Source organism: Saccoglossus kowalevskii, chromosome 12 (genome assembly GCF_978046115.1).
Source record: "Saccoglossus kowalevskii chromosome 12, keSacKowa6.1, whole genome shotgun sequence".
Classification (NCBI taxonomy): Eukaryota; Metazoa; Hemichordata; class Enteropneusta; family Harrimaniidae; genus Saccoglossus; species Saccoglossus kowalevskii.
In genome coordinates this window covers 38236644-38245431 of record NC_140652.1, presented here as the reverse complement: position 1 = coordinate 38245431, position 8788 = coordinate 38236644, and the positions used below count along the sequence as shown (strand labels likewise).

Sequence of the window (8788 nt, the reverse complement as noted above, 5' to 3'; positions counted from 1 at the left end):
GTATTGCCCCATACTATCCTGCAGTAGTCCAATAACGACTAAATAAATGAAAAATACAGTGTTCTTCTGACGGAAATAGGTAAGAAGCTGCGAACTCTCATAAGAACACCTATTCTTTGGCTAAGTTTTTTACAAAGTATATCTACATGATGATCCCATGATAAAGTTGTATCTAATACCACCCCGAGCGACTTTTCGAAACTGACTATTTTAATTATTTCACCATTGAAGTTAACCAGAACATCTTCACCAACATTATTTAACCTTTGACGGGACCCAACGAGCATAGATTTTGATTTAGATGTGTTGATTGACATGTAATTGCAATTATCCCAACGCAAAATTGACCAAACATCATCATTAATGCACTTTGTGACTACATTGATCGTTTGATCGTCCGCATACATATCAATGGAACTATTTTCAAGAAATAATGGTAGGTCATTAATAAATAGAAGAAATATTATTGGTCCTAAAATTGAACCTTGTGGTACACCATGTCGAATATTGACAGCATCCGACTGTTTACCCATCAAATACACAACTTGCTTTCTGTCAGTTAAATAAGAATTAAACCATATAAGGGAGATTGGAGAAATTGAAATATTATTGGTCCTAAAATTGAACCTTGTGGTACACCATGTCGAATATTGACAGCATCCGACTGTTTACCCATCAAATACACAACTTGCTTTCTGTCAGTTAAATAAGAATTAAACCATATAAGGGAGATTGGAGAAATTGAGAGCTTATTCAATAATACATGTTTATCTACCATATCAAACGCCTTGCTTAAATCAAGGAAAAGCAAACCACACAATAAGCCATCATCCATATTGCTACGTAATGCATCACATAGCTTAATTATAGCTGTATGGCAAGAATGGGATTTCCGAAAACCTGACTGTGATTTAGAAATTAAATCATGACTATTTAAATAATGGTATAAGTGATCGTGCACGTGTTTTTCAAAGATTTTTGAGATTATTGGAAGCAACGAAATTGGACAAAAATTACACAAGTCATGGAATCCACCCTTGTGTAATGAAATAATGTTGGCATGCCTAAACATGTCTGGAAAAATACCTGATCAGATACTGAGGTTGAATAAATAAACAATACTCTCACAAATGAACGGAGCAGAAATTTAGATGATGTATTGTCAAGGCCATCTGAATTAGAACTAGATAGTGAGAACAGTTGGTTCTTCACGAACTGGCATGTGACCGGCGGAATAATAAATGATCGAGTATTGGTCAATTTGGGTTCAATAAATTTCCGTAAATTCGAAAAATATGAATCTCCCGCTGAAACATTGGGTCGTAACTTGTCGGCAACAGATGCTAAATGTGTATTAAAATTATTAACATTTTTTATAGCCAACTGAAATATGAACGTTGAGAGAGTAAGGTTTACCAACACTGATCAAGTGGTTAAGGGTTTTCCACATGGCGGCACTGTTGGAGCTATTGATTTCGATAAGTTGAATATAATGGTTTTTCTTAGCGGCCTTGATTAAATTAACTACCAAATTACGTTTGGCTCTATATTAGTTTAGGACAGTAACATCACTCAAAGTGCGTGCAAGCCTCCGAAGATTGTCTCTTTCTCTAATTTTCAGTAGAATGTCCGTATTCAGCCATCCTGGCTGTCTTAATTTGTTCACAGGTCTACAAACAAATGGGGCATGCGAATCACAAATATTATTAAAAATAGAATGCCATGTCTCAAATGCTAAATTAGTTTCAGTAATATTGTGTACGGAAAGTAGAGGCGTGTTCCGAAAGTCAGCCAAAAATAGAGACTCAACGAACACTTTGAAATTTCTATAGCGAATAGTAACATAATTGTTCGATTGAGGGAAGGAACGAGCCAAGAAAATAAGGTTATGGTCCGAAATACCTAAATTATGAATGAGAGCCAAATTAACATTATCATTGTAATTTACATAAACATGGTCCAGACATTTACCGGACACAGGCCTCGTAACACGAATAATAATTTGAGAAAAGCCTAAATCAACTAAGTAATTAAACAAGTAGTGAGTACAATTAGGTAGAACATCATAATTAAAGTCACCAAAAATATACATTTCTTTGCCTTCAAGGTAAGCTTTTTCAATGTTATGAGCTAACAGCACATTTATGTTATGAACAGTACTTGGAGGTCTAAAAACGCAACCAAGTAAAATAGACCTACAACTGGGTGGAGTTAATTCAATCCACATAATTTCAAGAAAATTGTTCTCTAGGTCAAATCTGCGACTGAAAACAAAGTCAGAGTTAATGAAAGCCACAAGACCACCCCCTCTCCCATTTGGACGGTCCCGCCTAATTAAATTGAAACCATTAATATGAAACTCATTGTCATGGTAAAACGAATTAGGAAAGGTTTCACATACAAAAAATAAGTCGACTTGTTTTTTTACAATCAGCAGTAAGTATCAAATTAAGCTCGTCAATTTTAATAAACCCAAGCCTCAGACCATTCTGGAGATTTAAATTATTCACGAAATTGCTAGGTAGACATTAAATTGCTTTATTTAATACTACTGGAACTTGAATTACACCTTTTCTGCATGGATATTTTTAATGCATTTAATGCACTTAAAGAGTTAGGTAGAGAATTGTGGTATGAGAGAGAAGAGCTGACTTAATTTATGAGGGTAGAGCGTGAAAAGAGAGAAGAGGAGGCGAGAGAGAGAGGGCGTAGGAAGGGAGATGAGAGAGTAGCCAAACGGCTGAAAAGTTGAGAATTGAATGTGAGGCTGAAAAGTTGAACAATGAGGCAATTGAGAGAGAACGAGACCGTGAAGAGAAAGAGAAAATAAGACAGCATGAGATTGAAGGGCAGAAGGTGGAAAGAGCATTTCGCAATTTGCAGCTAGATTAAGTAGTTATTTTGACCAATGGGTAGAGCTGTCTGGAGTTGATAGGAGTTTTGAAGGAGCTAAGGACTTAGTGATGATAGTCATCAGTGGATGAGTACTTCTGGTAGTGAGTTGCCCATTTTCATAGGTGAAAGGTCACCCAAGTAAGTAAAAGATGTGGCTGACTTAGCTGATAAGCTCAGAGATGCACATAGACAGATTGGTGGTAATCTAGCCAGTTTCAGGATGGTAGTCAGAAAAGTCAGTTCTAGGGCACAGGTAAGAAGGGACAGAGACAGGGTCCATTTGGCAGTCTACGCCCAAGTCAGAATGTTATATTTGTGGCGATCCAAATCCCTCTGCTGTCGGTTGTCTTAAGCGTTATAAAAGTTATAAAATATATTTTTACAGGGACGAGATAGAGTTGAGTTTAAATGTGGCCATGATCTGCCAATTATTAGTGTTGCCAGTTGTTCAAGGCATTATTAGCAGTACTAAGATAGAGGTCCTTCGTGATAGTGGGTGTAGTTCAGTTGTGTACGTAGACACTTGGTAGAGGATAGTCAATTGACTGGGGAGAGTTGTACCTTTGTGATGATGGACGGTACATGTCAGAAAGCCCCAATAGTTAGACTATATAGATAAACCCTTCTATGTTGATGAGGTCGAGGCACTGTGTATGAAGACCCCAGTGTATGATCTTATTATTGGTAATATTAGTGAAGCTAAAGAGCCCAAGGGGCCTGATTCCGTTGGAAGCTAGATTTAGCTCATGCGGTAGGGCATGGTGAAGTTATTTTTCCCTCGGGTGGTGAACATAGTACTCCTTTGAGTGATGGGACTAGTATGCCCTCTGGTGAAGAAGGTTGTTGTTATTCGGGTATTGAGACTAGTGTTCCCTTAGGTAATGAAGGTTGTACATCTACTAGTAGTCAGGCTAGTGTGCCCTCTATTGATGAAGGCTGTTCTCAAGGTGTTGAGGTGAGAGAGCCTTCAGTTAGTGGGAGTGGGAGTGGTTGTGAATCCTCCATTGATTCTAGTAAGGATGATAGTATTGATGTTGTACAGGTGGTACAGACTAGGGCTCATATGTGAGCTTAGAAAAAGCGGGGGGCACAGCAGTCTGATTCCACATTAGAGCATGCTAGGACGTTAGTGAGTTCAGGAGAGAAGTTGATCACAGGTCATAGCAATCAGGCAAGGTTTTTAATGAACAATGGACTGATGTATAGAAAGTTTCAGTCACCTCTGGTTGATAGGGGATGTGAGTGTTCCCAATTCGTTGTACATTGTGTTACCATGACCAAGTACTAGCACTTGCTCATGAGTCAGTCATGGCAGGTAATCAGGGTTCTAAGAAGACTAGATATATAATAGCAACTCGGTTTTATTGGCCTGGGGTGCAGGATGATGTTATTAGGTATTGCAGGACATGTGACATATGTCAGAAGACCATTCCTAAGGGTTGAGTTAGCAAGGTACCATTAGGCGATATGCCCTTCATTGAAATTCCATTTCAAATGCTAGCTATGGATCTGATTGGTTCGATCCGTCCAGCGACTTGGATGTTAAAATAACAATATTGTGTTTCAATGTTGTTTATAGTTGTTCCCATCAACTGTACTCTGAAAATGTCAATTCATGAAAGCGAGCACTTCACATGATGACAGAGTGGGCTCGAGTGCGCCTTCTCTACTTCTCTTTTCTACTACAAAATACATTTAATCATTTCCGAATACCAAGGTTATTTTGCGGTCTCAAAGAATGTTTCTTCATGTTCGATTACCTGATGCAGTAGGGTTTTTGAGTCCCAAAATAAATTTCTCAATGTCCAATTGTCGAGATTGTTTTGGGTTTTTAAGTCCGATTACCAGGCATATTGTGGGATCCTAAGTATGGTACTTCATGATTTATAACTGGGCCTGATAAAATAGAGTTATTATGTGCACAATGTGTTTCCCTAATTGTTCGTAGTAGAGTATGTCCCATTAAAACAGTTCAATGTTGAAAAAACTTGATGTGACATGGCCATCTTTACTTAAAAAACACTTGAAAACAAGACCATTTCATAAGCGACGCACTTGGATTTTACAAATAACAATATTGTGTTTTAATGTTGTTTATAATTGTTCCCATCAACTGTACTCTGAATTTTTCAAATCATGAAAGCGAGCATTTCACATCATATTGTAATGACTAAAACATGAGTGGGCCTTCTCTACTTCTGGAATACGTGTACATCAATGCGATTTTACTATCACAAAGGATCCACAAAAGTGGATTCCAACACGACTGAGAGAGCGGAATTCGTATTACTGCATTGACCCAGTAAAGTGTATTTTACCTAGACATCCATATTTCTGGAAAGGTTTGGTTGTAAACAGTCAACAGCTCAAAGACTGCCATCGACAGCTTTTACACCTTGATCTCTGCTGAGTACATGTATATGAAAATGGCCCATGATGTTGAATAAAACTCTAATAATAAACATTCCTGTTTGTCTTGTATTAGGTGTAGACGTGTATTTTCACAAGGTCTGAATGAGTTCTGTTCAGCAGAACACGATATATCCTCAGAACATGCAAACCACCTAATTTGCATATGCACATTATCCAAATAAGTGTTACCTTTCATGTTTTAGCACCTTTAAGCTAAATTCATCATTTAAATCAGCCAATTTGCCTAATCAAAAAGCTATTTTGGCAAAAAATTAAACCAGGATATTGCCCCAAATATATAAATTTCCACCAAGTTTCAACAAAATCCTTTCAGTAGTTCATGAGAGCCTCGCTTAAGCTAACTTTATTCAAATCAAATAAATTTGCATACTTAACTCTCAGATTTCTCCCAAGAACTAAGGTAAAACAATGTTTCTGGTCATCCTGCACATCATATATACAAAGTGTGCAATCAGATTTTCGGGGGAAAAAACAATGACAATTGTTTAAAATGTATCTATGTGATTTTATGAGATGTAGACTGAGAAAAAATGAGAAAAAAATCTCATCCTACCTAAATAAATGAGAAAAAAACCTAAGCAATATTTTTTTACGGGAAACTCCCATTTTTTTTCATTGGCCTAATAATATCTGAGAAAATTTCACACTGTGAAACACGAAATGAATAGCGCCATCAGTGTTCAATAATTCCAAAATGGCTGTCACGTCATGTCAGCATAAATGAATCGAGCTGCAAAGTAGGCGGAAAAGAGGTGGAAACTAAATATCGTTTCGTTTCGTTTCGTGGAAAAGACTAAGCCCTCTCTGCGTGCTGCTTGAGACTACTAGGCGAACATGGCGGCGGCGTTGTTTGTAGTGACACGCCGTGCTACTGTCGTCAAAAACCGAGAAATCCCTCATTAATGCTGAAAATTGTGCCACAATTGGCGACATTGCCAACCTAGATGTTCCTAAGGAGTGGGAAAATCGGCCTATTGTGCGCATTGGTGGGCTGCAGTCGCCTCAATCTGACAAAACGGTGCTCGCAACGAGCGCACCGATCACGATAGCCCAGGACTTCGGCCTGAAATACATCGAAGTTGTTAAACTGGCAAAGTCGGGACTTCTTTTTGGTTTTACAAAAAGAAATAATTAATTGTTTTTTAGTCCTTTTAGCGTGATCGCGAAAACTAACCTGACCCTTCTTTCGCAGTCACGCTAGTTTTCGCGATCACGTTAAAAAGGCTAAAATGACAATTAATTATATTTTTTTTGTAAACCAAATAAGAGGTCCCGACTTTGCCAGTCTACGTAGTTGTTTACGGGACTAAGTATTCTGTCAACGTGCATAACGCTGATGAACAGGAGCCAACCGCCATGGATGTTATTATGAAAGCAGCGAGAAGTTACTCACATTTGCCGCAGAAGAGGTGAGTTTTAATTAATATATTCACGCAAATTGACCTCAAATAGCAGTTGTAACTCCGCGGTGTGTCGCTAAGCAACAACCTACTTTCATTATTCACGCTCTTGAAGCCGCGAAGTTGTGGCATGTGCATATTTGGGTTAGACTTTTTGACTCCCGAAGCACACAATAAGCCTTTTTGAGGAATGACTGTTTTACACATCGTCAACAGAGGGCTCACTTCAAGTTGGGTACTGAAATCAAAGATGGCGGCCACCTAATCACAGGGTGAAACACCGAGTCGGTAAAAACTAAGGGAGATTTGCACCCTTGCTAGCAGGTATGTTGTTTTAAATTACAATTAGTATAATATATATTTAAAATGTTAAAAGCAGAGCTATGCTTTGCTAATTGAAGGTTTTTTTCATGGTGAATTTCAGAAGAAAAGTCATGTACTTTGCATTGCCAATTGGATAAGCTTACTGCAATGCACTGCCACTGCAGTTGCAATACACATGATACCAGTGGCGGATCTGATTCCATACGGACAATTTATTGAACCATTGACACACAACTGTGCATTTTAATAAATGGGAAAAAAGAAATAAATAGCAGAACTTGCATGAATTTGTTTGCGGTTCGTGTTCTTTCACAGCAAATGTACTGTTGTGGTTGAATTTCATGTAGCTTAAGGACTGTGTAGACTCATTGAGCCCAATATTTTCAAAATTTAGATTTTTTAAAGTTACATAACCTTAGAATGTTGTCTACCAATCCAGCTCAAGCTTGATTCAGAGACTATTGTTTACGATAAATTCAACATTGTGTATCGCGATTTACAAATGACGAAATGAGGTGAATTAAGCATCAATTTCAAAGGGAATTTCAAACGTGTTTTTTTAACCAAAATGCAAAATACAAATGTAATTAATAATTAAATATACTGACGCGGCAGCATTTCAGACGCGGGTGGTGAACAGGAAACTTGGAATAGGCTTTATAGACCAAAGTCAAAGATGATGAGGGTCCCCTGGTGATAAAGGGATATTCATAGATGTTGACCACTTCTTGTCCCTACAGAATTATCTGGGCAACTGCTTTGGTAGTTGTTGTTTTCTGTGAAATAATTGTAAATTGTTTATTGTGGGTTTTCACTACCAATTTAGACCCAAAAGACAAAAATGTAAAACTATGTTCACCCAACCTTTTCTGCAGGATCTGTGAATATCCCTTTAAGTCACTGGGACTAGTACATGTATGTACATGTATGTAGTACATGTACATTATAGGTACATCATACATGTATACATGTAGTATATTTTATTTTTAGCCTTTGATTAAATTGACAACAGTGTTAATATTGGTTTTGTATTTTCATTTTTCAGGAACAGCTAGTATGGCGCACAATTGCTGCATTCCAGAATGTCCAAAGGCCGGTTACAGAATACAGGATGGCCGAAAAGTTAGCTTCCACAAGATACCATCACAGAAACAGATACGTTTACAATGGATTCATGCTATAAAACGCGACCCAGGCAAACATTTTACTATATCTAAACATACCAAAGTATATTCTTTGCATTTTCATGAGGATGACTTCATTGTTGACCAGTTTGCTATTAACCGCAAACTCGTACCAAATGCTGTGCCATCCGTCTTTGATTTTACTCCAAAAAACGAGAAGACCACCTTCCAAGCGCCGTCTTATCAAAGAACAAAAGATGGGCAGACTCTGTGGACTGAATCATTACTATTCAGAGGGGTGGTGGCATTAAAATGGTGATGTAATGTTACGTTTTGGGAAAATATAAGTCGTTAAATTGGTGAAAATCATTAAAAACCTAAATAAGAATGAGAATAAAGATGGGATTTTTTTATTTTGCCTATCTTTTATCATGTCATAATGGATGGGCAACTAATATTTGTATTGTGGTGGATACCGGCCACACCGACATCCACCACTCAAAATATTGACTACCCATCCATTATGACACGATAAAAGATGGGCAAAATAAAAAATCTCATCATTTATTCTCTAATTATATTATAAGCTTTATAAACATTTATAAACATTGA

The 8788-nt window shown here is 37.5% G+C and overlaps 1 long non-coding RNA gene across 1 annotated transcript; it reads left to right on the top strand.

Moving 5' to 3' along the window:
• The first annotated feature begins 6969 nt into the window (after positions 1–6969).
• LOC144352410 (uncharacterized) lies at positions 6970–8564 on the top strand. Its single transcript, XR_013420612.1, has 2 exons — positions 6970–7052; positions 8098–8564. It is a non-coding gene; the product is annotated as an uncharacterized LOC144352410 (long non-coding RNA).
• The last annotated feature ends 224 nt before the right edge of the window (positions 8565–8788 follow it).